Raw genomic sequence first — 17,378 nt, 5'->3', positions numbered from 1 at the left:
AGCAAAGTTTTAGGAAGCAAAATCAACATTCAAACATCAGTAACATTCCTATATACAAACAACATCCAAGCTGAGAGCCAAATCAGGATTGCAATTCCATTCACAACTGCCATGAAAAACAAAAAACAAAAAGCAAAAACCTAAGAATACAGCTAACCAGGAAAGTGAATGATCTCTACAACAATAGTTATAAAACACTGCTCAAAGAAACCAGATACAACACAAACAAATGAAAAAACATTCCATGCTCATGGTTAGGAAGAATTAACGTTGTTAAAATAGCCATACTGCCCAAAGTGATTCACAAATTCAGTGCTATTCCTTTTAAACTACCAATGACATTATTCACAGAATTAGAAAAAAAGATTTTAAATTTTACATGGAACCTAAAAAGAGCAATTCTAAATAAAAAGGAAAAAGCAGGAAGTGTTACATGACCCAACTTCAAACTATACTACAGAGCTACAGTAACCTAAACAGCATAGTACTGATACAAACACAGACACATAGACCAATGGAACAGAATAGAGATCTCAGAAATAATGCCGCACACCTACAATCATCTGATCTTTGACAAAGTTGACAAAAACAAGCAATAGGGAAAAGATACCTCATTCAACAAATGGTGCTGGGATCACTGGCTAGCCATATGCAGAAAATTGAAATTGGACCCTTACCTTAAACTGAATACAAAAATCAGCTCAAGATGGACTTAAGACTTAAATATAAAAGCTAAAACCATTAAAAAAAAAAAAACCCTAGAAGATAACTGTATTAGTCCGTTTTCATGCTGCTGATAAAGGCATCCCCAAGACTGGGCAACTTACAAAAGAAAGAGCTTAAATAGACATACAGTTCCATGTGGCTTGGGAGGCCTCAAAGTTATGGCAGAAGGTAAAAGGAACTTCTTACATGGCAGCAGCAAGAGACAGAATGAGAGCCAAGTGAAAGGGGTGTCCCCTTATAAAACCATTAGATCTCATGAGAGTTATTCACTACCATGAGAACAGTATGGGATAAACTATTCCCCTGATTCAATTATCCCCCACCGAGTCCCTCCCACAACATGTGGGAATTATGGGAATTCAAGTTGATATTTGGATGGGGACACAGAGCCAAACCGTATCATTCCACCCCTGACTCCTCCCAAATCTCATGTCCTCACATTTCAAAACCAATCATGCCTTCCCAACAGTTTCCTAGAGTCTTAACTCATTTCAGCATTAACTCCAAAGTCCATAGTCCACAGACTCATCTGAGACAAAGCATGTTCCTTCCATCTATGAGTCTGTAAAATCAAAAGCAAGTTAGTTACTTCCTAGATACAATGAAGGTACAGACATTGGGTTAATACAGCTGTTCCAACTGGGAGAAATTGACCAAAACAAAGAGGTTACAGGCCCCATGCAAGTCTGAAATCCAGCAGGGCAGTAAAATCTTAAAGCTCCAAAATGTTGTCCTTTGAGTCCATATCTCACATCCAGGTCATGCTGATGCAAGAAGTGGACTCCCATGGTCTTGGGCAGCTCCAACCCTGTGGCTTTGCATGTTAGAGTCCCCTCTTGGCTGCTTTTACAAGCTGGCATTGAATGTCTGTGGCTTTTCCAGGCAAATGGTGCAAGCTGTCAGTGGACCTACCATTCTGGGGCCTGGAAGATGGTGGCCCTCTTCTCACAGCTCCACTAGGTGGTGCCATAGTAGGAACTCTGTGTGGGGGCTTCAACCCCACATTTCCCTTCTGCACTGCCCTAGCGGAGCTTCTGCATGAGGGCCCCAGCCTTGCAGCAAACTTCTCTCTAGGCATTCAGGTGTTTCCATACATCCTCTGAAATATAGGCAGAGGTTCCCAAACCTCAATTATTGACTTCTGTGCACCCACAGGCTCAACACCACATGAAAGCTGCCAAGGCTTGGGGCTTCCACCCTCTGAAGCAGCAGGCTGAGCTGTACTTTGGTCCCTTTTAGCCATGGTCGAAGTGGCTGGAACATGGGGTGTCAAGTCCCTAGGCTGCACAGAGCAGGGAGTCCTGGGTTCAGCCCATGAAACCATCTTTTCCTCCTAGGTCTCTGGGCCTGTGATAGGAGGGGCTGCTGTGAAGACCTCTGACATGCCCTGGAGATATTTTTCCCATTGTCTTGGGGATTAACATTAGGCTCCTCGTTACTTTTGCAAATTTCTGCAGCCGGCTTGAATTTCTCCCCAGAAAATGGGATTTTCTTTTCTATCACATTTTCAGGCTGGGAATTTTCCAAACTTTTATGTTCTATTTCCCTTTTAAAACTGAAAGCCTTTAACAGTAGCCAAGTCACCTCTTGAATGCTTTGCTGCTTAGAAATTTCTTCTGCCAGATACGCCTAAATCATCTATCCCAAGTTCAAAGTTCCACAAATCTCTAGGGCAGGGGCAAAATGCTGCCAATCTCTTTGCTAAAACATAACAAGAGTCACCTTTGCTCCAGTTCCCGACAAGTTCCTCATCTCCACCTGAGACCTCCTCAGCCTGGATCTTATTGTCCATATCACTATCAGCATTTTGAGCAGAGCCATTCAACAAGTCCCTAGAAAGTTCCAAACTTTCCCTCCCACATTTTCCTGTCTTCTTCTGAGTCCTCCAAACTGTTCCAACCTTGGCCTGTTACCAAGTTCCAAAGTCACTTCCACATTTTCAGGTATCTTTTCAGCAGTGCCTCACTCCTGGTACCAATTTACTGTATTAGTCCATTTTCATGCTGCTGATAAAGACATACCTGAGACTGGGCAATTTACAAAAGAAAGAGCTTTAATGGATTACAGTTTCATGTGGCTGGGAAGGCCTCACAATCATGGTGGAAGGCAAAAGACACTTCTTACATGTCAGCAGCAAGAGAGAGAATGAGAGCCAAGTGAAAGGGATTTCCCCTGTAAAACCATTAGATCTCGAGAGACTTATTCACTACCATGGGAACAGTTTGGGAGAAACCACCCCCATGATTCAATTATCTCCCACCAGGTACCTCCCACAATACCCGGAAATATGGAAGTACAATTCAAGATGAGATTTGGATAGAAACAGAGCCAAATCATATCAATAACCTAGGAAATACCATTCTGGACCTAGAACTTGGCCAAGATTTCATAATGAAGAAAACAAAAGCAATTGCAACAAAAACAGAAATCGACAAATGGGAGCTCATTAAATGGAAAAGCTTCTGCACAGCAAAATAAACTATTGACAGAACAAACAGATAACCTACAGAATGGGAGAAAATATTTGCAACATAGGCATATGATAAAAGGTTAATATTCAGAATTTGTAAGGAAGTTAAAGAGATTTTTAAGCAAAAAACATCCAACTCCATTAAAAAGTAGGTAAACAACATGAACAGACACTTTTCAAAAGAAGACATACATGTGGCCAGCAAGCATATGAAAGATTGTTCAACATTGCTAATCATTACACAAATGCAAATCAAAACCACAATGAGATAACCATCTCATGCCAGCCAGAATGACTATTAATAAGAAGTCAAAAAATAACAGATGCTCACAATGTTGTGGAAAAAAATGAAAAGCTTATAGGCTGCTGGTGAGAGTGTAAATTAGTTCAGCCATTGTGGAAAGCAGTGTGGCAATTCCTCAAAGAGCTAAAAACATAATTTCCGTTCGACCCAGAAATCCCATTATTGGGTATATACTCAAAGGAATATAAATTATTCTACCATAAAGACACATGCATGTGTATGTTTATTGCAGCCCTGTTCACAATAGCAAAGACATAAAATCAACCTAAATGCCCATCAACAGTATACTGCATAAAGTAAATACAGTATATATACACCATGGAATACTACGCAGTCATAAAAAAGAATGAGATCAAATGAGATCATGTCCTTTGCAGTAACATGGATAGAGCTGGAGGCCATTATCCTAAGCAGACTGAAACAGGAGCAGAAAAACAAATGCCACATGTTCTCATTTATAAGTGGGAGCTAAACAATAAGAACACACTTATCTAGGAGGGAACAATAGACACTGGGGCCTACTTGAGGGTAGAGGGAAGGAGGAAGGAGAGGATCAGATAAAATACCTATCGGGTACTATGCTTACTACCTGAGTGATGTAATTATCTGTACACCAAACCGCTGTGATATGCAGTTTACCTATATAACAAAACTTCACATGCACCCCTGAAACTAAAATAAAAGTTTAAAAAGTATTTAAAAAGAGAATGTTATTAAAACATGTTTGTCTATATTTCTTCATATAATGTGGTTTTACATACACGACTACAAAAGGCAAATGTAAGCATGCTTTTTTTAATTTTTAAAATTTTTATAGATTCAAGAGATACACGTGCACCTTTGTTACATGGATATATTGCATAGTGGTGGGGACCAGGCTTCTGGTGTACCCATCACTCAAATAGTGACCATTGTACCCAATAGGTAGTTTTTCAACCTTCACCTCTCTTTTATTTCTTTTTTTTTTTTTTCCTGTCGGACTGGGTTATTTCAAAAGAACCATCTTCAAATTCTGAAATTTTTTCTGGTTTGAGCTAGTCTATTTTTGAAGTTCTTTATTAAGAACATCTAAAACATGTCAATGAAAGCATTACTGCCTTAATCATTCTCTTAATATATCCTTTCAAATCAGAGATTACATTTCTGAATCAAATAAATGTATTTTTTATTTCTTTCATTAAATTATTTAGTTTCAGGATTTCTGTTTGGTTCTTTTTTGTTATATATCTATCTCTCTGGTTAGTTTCTTATTTATATTCTGACTTGTTTGTCTGATTTCTTTGTATTATTTATCTGTGTGCTCATATCTCACTGAGCTTCTTTAATATCATTATTTTGGATTCTTTTTAGGCATTTCATGAATTTCTTTTTCATTGGACTCTGTTATTGGAGAATTATTGTATTCTTTTGGGATGTCACAGAATGAGAGAGAGGCAATGAGTCACCTTAATGGTGAAGCACATTAAAATCACCTGGGGAGCTTTAAAAATACCAAAGTCCAGGCCATACAACAAATCAATTATTTCAGAACCACTGGCGTGGAATCTAGGCTTCAGGTTGTTTTTCTCCATTTGTTTGTTTAAGTTTCCCAGGTGGCTTCACTGTGTAGTCAAAGTTTCCATTTCATTATGGCAAACACATTTTATTCATCCACTGGGAGCAAAGTGTCAACTAAGTCATTCATTGGATTCTGAATGATTAAACTTTATGCTCTAAACTACAGTACATTTTGAAGCCTAGCTGAGCTGCAGTACTTGTTTTTCCAGTGCTGTCTTTGTGTTCACATCCTCTGCCTTTTAAAAATATCTCAATGGCTGAGATGAGAAGACTGTTTGAGCCTAGGAGTTCAAGACCAACCTGGGCAACATGGTGAGACTCTGTCATATATATATATATTAAAAAAAAAAAAAAAAAAGGAAATGTCTACTTATAGCCCCCAAAATATCTTAAGTTCATACAATATTCTACAGCTTCACAACAGGCTTTTATTAACTAAGTTAACTTACCAGTTTCTGTCCTTATAACCCAAAGAGACTATCCAACACAATAAAAAATCTAAAGCTTTAATTTCCATTTTCTTTTTCTAAATGCTTGCAATTTCTGGGACAGCAGTTCTCAATCCGGGGACCCCAGACCTACAGCATCAGCATTGCCTGGGATGCAAATTCTTCATTCTTAAACAAAACCTACTAAACCAGAAACTCTGGGGTTGGGGCCTGGCAGTCTGCATTTTTAACGAGCCCTACAGGTGATTCTCATGCGCTTAATATTTAGGAACCACTGCTCTAGAGACATTAACTAAAGCAGCCAGTAATTAGAGGCAGAATGTAGGCCAAACCCTTCTCTGAGACTTTTTCCTCATTTGCAAAATAAGGAGACCAGAAATGTTTGCTAAAGACACTTCCAAGAGTCAAATTTTGTAATTGTGTGAAATTTGATTTGGAAATGTAACATTTGATTTAAAAGGATATATTGAGAGAATAGTTGAGGCAGTAATGCTTTTATTGACATTTTCTAGATGTTCAATTTCAAATACACTCTACATTACCCTCCATCCATTATCCAGAACTGCTAAGACGTGTTTGTCTTAAAGCAGCAGGGTGTTGTCTGGGGAGCTCTGAGAATGCACATGTGTGACAGGCTGAGCCTAAAGACTACCGCCCAGTGTCTGCTCTCCAGCGTCCAGCGTGCTTGTGCACTAACACTCCATGTTGCTGCCCACCAGGCAGGCGTTGGTTGTTATTTGGACACTGAAGGGTCAGACCTGGAAGATTGGGACCAGAAGATGAGGTCTCCATAATTTAAGGTGCTGTACAGAGTTGGTTCAGGTCATAGGACTTGTTATTTCATCTCATCCTTCCTCAGAATCCTCCAGCTTTCATCTGGGGATCTTTTTAAATGAAACCACTTGCTATTATGGAGGGCGAGGTGTCCTAATGCCCCACTCTTAGAACCTGAGCCAGTCGAGGCAGCTGCATCTGTCTGCATGTTTTACCTGTGGAGCTCTGTGCTTGTTGAGCTTTTTGTTTGTTTGGCCTTGTTTTATTATATCATAAAAAAGATTTTCCTCTAAAAAAAAGTGTTTGTCTTCCATTAACTCCTCTACTGAAACCAACAATTATGAACTTAATGCCCCTGTACAAAAACAAGACTAAATTGCCAGAAATGATTTCTATGACTTTTTTTTAACTATTATTCTTTGATGAGAAAGGTGCTAATTTGAGGAATCCTTTGTCAAAGATGAACTTGAAAACATTTTTGCAAAAGTCAGTGACTCTTTTCCTTCTGAAATCATTTTCTAACTTTAAAATTACAAAGAAATTCAAATTAGAGAGAGGCATCCACAAAATATTCAGAAGAAGGCTTATTTCCTTTTATAAACAGAAAGGCATATATCTCCTATTTAGAAAGCCACCCTCAGTCTTGGTGGCTGGCAAGATGGCCAAATAGGAACAACTCCAGTCTGCAGCTCCCAGCAAGATCAACACAGAAGGTGGGTAATTTCTGCATTTCCAACTGAGGTACCCGGGTCATCTCATTGGGAATGGTTAGACAGTGGGTACAGAGCAGGAGGGCGAGCCAAAGCAGGGTGGAATGTTGCCTCACCCAGGAAGCACAAGCGGTTGGGGAAATCCCTCCTCTAGCCAAGGGAAGCCATGAGGAACTGTGCCATGAGGAACAGTGCACTCCAGCTCAGATGCTTCTCCCACAGCCTTCACAACCTGCTGACCAGGAGATTCCCTCGGGTGCCTATGCCAACATGGCCCTGGGTTACCAGCACAAAACTGGGCGGCCATTTGGGCAGACACCGAGCTAGCTGCAGGAGTTTTTTTTTCATATCCCAGTGGCACCTGGAACACCAGCAAGAAAGAACCATTCACTCCCCTGGAAAGGGGGCTGAAGCCAGGGAGCCAAGTGGTCTAGCTCAGTGGATCCCACCCCCATGGGGCCCAGCAAGCTAAGACTCACTGGCTTGAAATTCTCACTGCCAGCACAGCAGTCTGCAGTCAACCTGGGACATTCAAGGTTGGTTGGGAGAGAAGCATCTGCCATTACTGAGGCTTGAGTAAGGGGTTTTCCCCTCACAGTGTAAACAAAGCTGCCAGGAAGTTCAAACTAGGTGGAGCCTACCGCAGCTTGGCAAAGCCATGGTAGCCAGACTGCCTCTCTAGATTCCTCTTGTCTGGGCAGGGCATCTGTGAAAAAAAGGCAGGAGCCCCAGTCAGGGGCTTACAGATCAAACTCCCATCACCCTGGGACAGAGCACTTGGGGGAAGGGGCAACTGTGGGCGCAGCTTCAGCAGACTTAAACATTCCTGCCTGTCGGCTCTGAAAAGAGCAACGGATCTCCCAGCACAGCTCTTGACCTCTGCTAAGGGAGAGATTGCCTCCTCAAGTGGGACCCTGACTCCCGTGCCTACTGACTGGGAGACACCTCCCAGCAGAGGCCAACAGACACCTCATACAGGAGAGCTCCAGATGGCATCTGTGGGTGCCCCTCTGGGATGAAGCTTCCAGAGGAAGGAACAGGCAACAATCTTTGCTGTTGTGCAGCCTCTGCTGGTGATACAGGCAAACACGGTACGGACCGGACCTCCAGCAAACTCCAGCAGACCTGCAGCAAAGGGGCCTGACTATTAGAAGAAAAACTAACAAACAGACAGTAATAGCATCAACATTAACCAAAAGGACATTCACACAGAAACTTCATCTGAACCTCACCAACATCAAAGGCCAATGGTAGATAAATCTACAAAGATGAGGAAAAACCAGCACAAAAAGTCTGAAAATTCCAAAAACCAGAATGCTGGTGTTCCAGGTGCCACTGGGATATGGTAAAGGATCACAACTCTTCGCCAGCAAGGGAACAAAACAGGATGGAGAATGAGTCTGACGAACTGACAGAAGTAGGCTTCAGAAGGTGGGAAATAACAAACTCCTTCAAGCTAAAGGAGCATGTTCTAACTCAATGCAAGGAAGCTAAAACCTTGAAAACAGGAGAGAGGAATTGCTAACTAGAATAACCAGTTTAGAGAAGAACACAAATGACCTGATGGAGCGGAAAAACACAGCATGAGAACTTCGTGAAACATACACAAGTATCAATAGCCAAATCGATCAAGTGGAAGAAAGGATATCAGAGATTGAAGATCAATTTAATGAAATAAAGCGTGAAGACAAGTTTAGAGAAAAGATAAAAATAAAAATAAAAATAAATGAACAAAGGCTCCAAAAAATATGGGACTATGTGAAAAGATCAAACCTATGTTTGATTGGTGTACCTGAAAGTGATGTGAAGAATGGAACCAAGTTGGAAAATACTCTTCAGGATATTATCCAGAAGAACTTCCCCAACCTAGAAAGACAGGCCAACATTCAAACCCAGGAAATACAGAGAACATCACAAAGATACTCCTCAAGAAGAGCAACCCCAAGACACATAATCATCAGATTCACCAAGTTTAAAGTGAAGGAAAAAAATGTTAAGGGCAGCCAAAGAGAAAGGTTAAGTTACCCACAAAGGGAAGCCCATCAGACTAACAGCAGATCTCTCAGCAGAAACCCTACAAGCCAGAAGAGAGTGGGGGCCAATATTTGACATTCTTAAAGAAAAGAATTTTCAACCCAGAATTTCATATCCAGCCACACTAAGCTTCATTAGCAAAGGAGAAATAAAATCCTTTACAGAGAAGCAAATGCTGAGAGGTTTTGTTACCATCAGACCTGCCTTATAAGAGCTCCTGAAGGAAGCACTAAACATGGAAAGGAACAGCCAGTACCAGCCACTGCAAAAACATGTCAAATTGTGAAGAATATCAACACTATGAAGAAACTGCATTAACTAATTGGCAAAACAACCAACTAACATCGTAATGACAAGATTAAATTCACACATAACAATATTAACCTTAAATGTAAATGGACTAAGCACTCCAATTAAAAATAACAGACTGGCAAATTGGATAAATGGTCAAGACCCATCGGTATGCTGTATTCAGGAGCTCCATCTCACATGCAAAGATATACACAGGCTCAAAATAAAGGGATGGAGGAATATTTACCAAGCAAATGGAAAGCAAAAAAAGCAGGGGTTGCAATCCTAGTCTCTGATAAAAGAGACTTTAAACCAACAAAGATCAAAAGAGACAAAGAAGGGCATTACATAATGGTAGAGGGATCAATGTAACAGGAAGCACTAACTACCCTAAATATATATGCACCCAATATAGGAGCATCCAGATTCATAAAGTAAGTTCTTAGAGACCTATAAAGAGACTTAGACTCCCACACAATAATAGTGGGAGACTTTAATACCCCACTGTCAATATTAAACAGATCAATGAGACAGAAAATTAACAAGGATATTCAGGACTTGAACTCAGCTCTGCACCAAGCAGACCTAATAGACATCTACAGAACTCTCCACCCCAAATTGACATAATACACATTTTTCTCAGCACCACATCACACTTATTCTAAAATTGATCACATTATAGGAAGTAAAACACTCCTTAGCAAATGCAAAAGAACGAAAATCATAACAAACAGTCTCTCAGACCACAGTGCAATCAAATTAGAACTCAGGATTAAGAAACTCACTCAAAACCACACAACTATATGAAAAATGAACAGCCTGCTCCTGAATGACTACTGGGTAAATAACGAAATTACAGCAGAAATAAATAAGTTGTATGAAACCAATGAGAACAAAGACACAATGTACCAGAATCTCTGGTACGCAGTTAAAGCAGTGTTTAGAGGGAAATTTATAGCACTAAATGCTCACAGGAGAAAGCAGGAAAGATCTAAAATCGACACCCTAACATCACAATGAAAAGAACTAGAGAAGCAAGAGTAAACAAATTCAAAAGCTAGCAGAAGGCAAGAAATAACTAAGATCAGAGCAGAACTGAAGGAGGTAAAGACACACAAAAAAAGCTTCAAAAAAGTCAATGAATCCAGGAGCTGTTTTTTTGAAAAGCTCAACAGAATAGAAAGACTGCTAGCCAGACTAATAAAGAAGAAAAGATAGAAGAATCAAATAGACTCAATAAAAAATGATAAAGGGGATGCCACCACTGATTCCACAGAAATACAAACTACCATCAGAGAATACTATCAGCACCTCCACAGGAATAAACCAGAAAATCTAAAAGAAATGGATAAACTCCTGGACATGTACACCCTCCCAACACTAAACCAGGAAGACGTCAAATCCCTGAATAGACGAATAACAAGTTCTGAAATTGAGGCAGTAATTAATAGCCTACTAACCAAAAATCCCAGGACCAGATGTATTCACAGCTGAACTCTACCAGAGGTACAAAGTAGAGCTGGTATCATTCCTTCTGAAACTACTCCAAACAATAGAAAAAGAGGGACTCCTTCCTAACTCATTTTATGAGACCAGTATCATTTGATAACAAAACCTGGCAGAGACACAACAAAAAAGAAAATTTCAGGCCGATATCCCTGGTTAACATTGATGCGAAAATCCTCAATAAAATACTGGCAAACCAAATCCAGCAGCACATCGAAAAGCTTATCCACAAAGATCAAGTTGGCTTCATCCCTGGGATGAAAGGCTGGTCCAACAAATGCAAATCAATAAACATAATCCATCACATAAGCAGAACCAATGACAAAAACCACATGATTATCTCAATAGATGCAGAAAAGGCCTTCGATAAAATCAACAACCTTCACACTGAAAACTCTCAATAAACTAGGTATTGAGGGAATGTATCTCAAAATAATAAGAGCTATTTATGACAAACCCACAGCCAATATCATACTGAATGGGCAACTGTTGGAAGCAGTCCCTTTGAAAACTGGCACAAGACAAGGATGCCCTCTCTCACTACTCCTATTCAATATAGTACTGGAAGTTCTGGACAGGGAAATCAGGCAAGACAAAGAAATAAATGGTATTCAAATAAGAAGAGAGGAAGTCAAATTTTCTCTGTTTGCAGATGACATGATTGTATATTTACAAAACCCCACCATCTCAGTCCAAAATCTCCTTAACCTGATAAACAACTTCAGCGAAGTCTCAGGATACAAAATCAATATGCAAAAATTATAAGCATTCCTATACACCAATAATAGACCAACAGAGAGCCAAATCATGGGTGAACTCCCATTCACAATTGCTACAAAGAGAATAAAATAGCTAGGAATACAACTTTCAAAGGATGTGAAGAATCTCTTCAGGGAGAACTACAAACCAGTGCTCAAGGAAATAAGAGAGGACACAAACAAATAGAACAACATTCCATGCTCATGGATAGGAAGAATCAGCATCATGAAAATGGCCATACTGCCCACAGTAATTTATAGATTCAAGGCTATACCCATAAGCTACCAATGACTTTCTTCACAAAATTGGAAAAAACTGCTTTAAACTTCATATGGAACCAAAAAAGAACCTGCATAGCCAAGACCATCCTATGCAAAAAGAACAAAGCTGGGGGCATCATGCCACCTGACTTCAAACTATACTACAAGGCTATAGTAACAAAAACAGCATGGTACCCATACCAAAACAGACATATAGACCAATGGAACAGAACAGAGGCCTCAGAAATAATGCCACACAACTACAACCATCTGATCTTTAACAAACCTGACAAAAACAAGCAATGGGGAAAGGATTCCCTATTTAATAAATAGGGAATTTATTGTTGTTAAACCTGACAGTTTCCAGCTGGGAAAACTGGCTAGCCATATGCAGAAAACTGAAACTGGACCTTTTCCTTAAACCTTATACAAAAATTAACTCAAGATGGATCACAGAATTAAACATAAGACTTGAAACCATAAAAACCCTAGAAGAAAACCTAGGCAATACCATTCAGGACATAGGCATAGGCAAAGACTTCATGACTAAAACACCAAAAGCAATAGCAACACAAGCCAAAATTGACAAATGGAATCTAATTATACTAAAAAGTTTCTGCACAGCAAAAGGAACTATCATCAGAGTGAACAGGCAACCTACAGAATGGAAGAAAATTTTTGTAATCTATCCATCTAACAAAGGGCTAATATCAAGAATCTACAAAGAACTTAAACAAATTTACAAGAAAACAAACAAACAACCCCATCAAAAAGTGAGTGAAGGATATGAACAGACACTTCTCAAAATAAGACATTTATGCAGCCAACAAATATGTTTTAAAAAGTTCATCACCACTGGTCATTTAGATAAATGCCAATCATACCACAATGAGATACCATCTCATGCCAGTTAGAATGGCAATCATTAAAAAGTCAGGAAACAACAGATGCTGGAGAGGATGGTGAGAGATAGGAATGCTTTTACACTCGTGGTGGGATTGTAACTTAGTTCAACCATTGTGGAAGACAGGGATTTAGATCAAGGATCTAGAACCAGAAATACCATTTGACCCAGCAACTCCATTACTGGGTATATACTCAAAGGATTATTAATCATTCTACTATAAAGACACATGCACACGTATGTTTATTGCAGCACTATTCCCAATAGCAAAGACTTGGAACCAACTCAAATGCCTGTCAATGATAGACTGGATGAAGAAAGTGTGGCACATATACACCAGGAAATACTATGCAGAAAAGGATGAGTTCATGTCCTCTGCAGGGACATGGATGAAGCTTGAAACCATCATTCTCAGCAAACACACACAGGAACAGAAAAGAAACTATCTCATGATCTCACTCATAAGTGAGAGTTGAACAACGAGAACACATGGACACAGGGAGGGGAACATCACACACCAGGGCCTGTCAGGGGGTGGGTGGCCAGAGGAGGGATAGCTTTAGGATAAGTACCTAATGCGGTTGATGGGTTCAGCAAACCACCATGGCATGTGTATACCTATGTAACAAAAGTGCACGTTCTGCACGTGTATATTGGAACTTAAAGTGTAATAATAAAAGAAAAAGAAAGAAAGAAAGAAAGAAAGAAAGAAAGAAAGAAAGAAAGAAAGAAAGAAAGAAAGAAAGAAAGAAAAAAGAAAGCCACCCTCTACCTTTTAGAAAATAAGGGTTCCAGGAAAAGGCAGTAATTTATTCCAGGCTAGACTCTCCTTGTAATTATAACTCAGATGTCAACCCTTTTTCCCAGCTTTCTCTAATATGTATGCACAAGCAGATATACATTATAGTGTTACAGTCCCTCTTGGCTTGAGCACACTGTAGGATCAGATGGTTTTCCCCACTGCTCTTACCAGGTCACTGCTGGCTGCACTTCTCACCACGCATTAAATAGTCCTCTTAACCAGCTAATATCCCTTCTCTGTTGGAGCTAGTGATAAAATGAGTAATTCCGGCCTCTCCTTCCCTGACCTTCTGATTCCTTCCATCTCATTGAGGCACTCCTGTAAGGTGTATACACGTTTTCTTTGAAAGGTGAGGGAAATTTTCAAAGGGATTAACACCATAGAAACAGGGACAAAGTCCTTTCTAACTGGGACTTTGCCAGAGTCCTGCAGGTATAGCATCAGAGCCTGGAGGGCCCTTCACAGAGAGGGTTCTTTTATGTATCCCCCATCCCAAAGAGCGTGGTCCATGGTCTTTCCAGATCAATCCCAACCATCTCCTTCAGACAGCCAGCCCCTACCCACAGGGAACAGTCATAAGTCCTGAATCCATTCTCATTCCAACTGTGTATTTCACCCAAGTCTGTGTCATTCAGTCTGGAGGAGTCCCAGGGATGTGGCTAGGCTTTTAGCAATGCTGTGCTCACTTGTACTGCAGGAGAAGGCAAAAATCACTGCTGCTCTAGGTATTGAGGACTACTGTGGGCTTGTGTCCTGACTTACTTCTCAATGTTTTCTCCAGTATAACCTGTTGGCATATCATCATGTTCTTTAAGCATGAGGCCTATTAGAATAAGCACATGCATATTTCTTATAGACAGTTATTGTACTTTTTGGAGAAGAGATTAAACAAGAAAATATTTCCTTAATGTTATGAGTTGAATTGTGTCTCCCCCAAAATTCATATATGAAAGTCCTAACTCCCAGTACCTCCAAATGTTGCTTTATTTGGAAGATATCTGTCATTGCAGATATACTTAGATGAGATGAGGTCATACTAGAGTACGGTGGGCCCCTAATCCAATATGACTGGTGTCTTTATAAAAGAATGCCATGACTGAGACAGACACACACAGGGAGGATGAAGGCAAAAATCTGCACAAGCCAAGAAACACCAAAGATTTCCAGAAAACCACTAGAAATTGGCAGAGAGGCATAGAACAGGTTCTTCTGCACAGCCCTCTGAGGGAAAAATCCTACTGACACCTTGATCTGGGGCTTCTCGCCTCCAGGACTGTCAGACAAGACATTTCTACTGTTTAAGCCACCTAGTTTGTGGTACTTTGTAATGGCAGCCCTAGCAAACGAACAGACTTAAGTATCCATACACTGCTTTTCTCTTCTGAAATTAGGAATCCTATTATCGTGTTTGTGTTCTCCACGCCCCCCCATTCCACCCCCAGCCACCATTGCCTTGGGGCCCACCAGAATAACATGAGATGAAATGCCTTTTTAACAACTGGTCTGTTACCTGTATCACCCAAAGTGAGCTCTGGACTGATCCCTGTTGCAAAGATTTCATTTACTTTTTGGTCCTGTGAAGTTTCCCTTCGGGTGGGACAGGGAGTGAAGAGTGGGGTGGATGTGGCCAATACTTCTAATAATGTTAGATGAACTGGGTACTTGAGGCTGCTTTTTTTTCTAAAAGGCCAATGGCCAGCCAGGAATGATGTGTAAAGAGAGCAATGGAAATTATTAACTCTCTAGCCAACACTGTCGCCTACATTTGACCCTTTTGATGCAACCGAACTTGGGTCAGCGGAGTTGATTGAGATCTCTTGAAGAGGGCTTCCTAGAAGGGGAGCCCACCAGCATGCAGTACTCCATGTGTGCCAGAAGGTGTCGCTCCATCACAGTTGGTACTGGAAGGAAAGCCCTGCTCCTCACTAAATCCATTTATTTTAAATCTAAGACCAAATAGCCGGCTGTGGCCAAGTACATATTTTCCTCATGTCATTACCCAAATGAGATTTGATCTGCTATTCAAATTATGATTAAATTATTGAGGTCATTTAAAAATTAATTCATCTTATAGTCAGTTATTTTAAGATTCTTAGCAAAATGTGTGTATATGCTAGGAACTTTTCAAAGTGGGAGTGTGGGGCAATGTATGTCTTGCTTTCTTTCAGGATAAAGTTGTTCTAGAGATCTAGTCTCCAAGAAGAAATCTGTCAAAATGTTTTGAAAAAGTAAAGCCAACACTTGGCATTTAAGGGACTGCTTCAGAGACTGGAGCCATGGGGACTGACTGCCTTCACCAGGTGATCTGATGGGGGAAAGCAATACTACACAGAGGTAGGCAGGAAACAGGCTCTAAAGGTATATTTGATTGCTATCTAGGTATTTGGCACATTTTTCCTTAGATTATTCTCTTCCACTGGGGGAAAAATGATCACAATGAATAGCCTTCATAAATATAGAGTTATACATGCAGAAAGAAAAACACAGCTCCTCAACACAGCCCCTCTGGGGTATGCTCTGGACAGACAGAAGTTAATTCTTTAAACTGCTCATCTACTGCTTATAAAGACTAGTCTCCAAGAATTTGAGTTTGTTCAAAGTAAAGGCAAACTGACAATCAGTGCTTCTGCTTGGGGTTTATGTTGCTAAAAAGCAGCCGTCAGAGTTATACTACCTATTGTTGGAAAGACACTCTAATGGGTCTGATTTTAAATATATATATGTTAAAACAATAGGTTTCTGGGTAAGACCTGGAAACAGAAAATCAACAAAGAAGAATGGATCCTGGTCTGCAAAGTGAAGCACTCTCTCAGTTGAGGGAAGAGAAATATGCTGGAGAGGTTGAACTTAGAGAAATGGCTCTCATTCCTCATATGAACTTAGACTCTTTCATCTCTGTTTATCCTTACAGGGTGTATATGTGGGGCTGGGAGAAGACATCCATTAGGAGCTTACAGGAAGAATGAGGAAGAGACACATTCTCATTTCATACCTGTAGAGATTTCTCAAAGGATACCAGGAGACCTGGAGTGTCAAAGTCCCAGTGGAGCCAATCTGACAAAGCTCCTCTCCTCACTCTATGTTAAGATTTGGGAAATTGTTTATGGCAAGTTATTGTCTTAAGGTGCCTCTTGGAGAAGGGATAGGAAATACATTTATCTCTGTTAAGGGGTTTCCTGAAGGATAGGGTTTGATTTCTACTGTGCGATACTGAAGAAACTCCACTTATTCTCTTACTGAAGAGAGTGGACACCAAGACCTTTCTGAAGAAGGTAGTAAGTGCTACCTACCCTTTTGCTGAAGGGAGATGGATTGTGTCCAGGGAAAGTCTTAACTATTTTTAAAAAGTCTACAATGGGAACATTTTTAATTAATATATAACTTAAGTTTATTTCCCCCTATATTGACATTTCCTCTAGTCACTCATGGCTGTGTAGTAAAGTTGGTTACAGATTACACAGTCTTTCGTTGGTGATATTATCATCGCCTCTGAAATTCAGAACACCCGAGAAATGAAGCACTATGAAAGGACAAGTGGCGATCAGACAGCAGCTCTATTACTAAAAAACTGACCCAGGCCAGGCGTGGTGGCTCATGCCTGTAATCCCAGCACTTTGAGAGGCTGAGGCAGGTGGATCACCTGAGGTAGGGAGTTTGAGATCGGCCTGATCAACATGGAAAAACCCCGTCTCTACTAAAAATACAAAATTAGGTGGGTGTGGTGGCACATGCCTGTAATCCCAGCTACTTGGGAGGCTGAGGCAGGAGAATCACTTGAACCCAGGAAGGGGAGCAGACTAAGCAACAAGGGTGAAACTCCTTCTCAAAAACA

The sequence above is a fragment of the Macaca mulatta genome, chromosome 3, assembly GCF_049350105.2.
Source record: "Macaca mulatta isolate MMU2019108-1 chromosome 3, T2T-MMU8v2.0, whole genome shotgun sequence".
NCBI lineage: Eukaryota > Metazoa > Chordata > Mammalia > Primates > Cercopithecidae > Macaca > Macaca mulatta.
The sequence above is the reverse complement of the archived record's forward strand: the minus strand, read 5'-3'. Positions refer to the sequence as shown.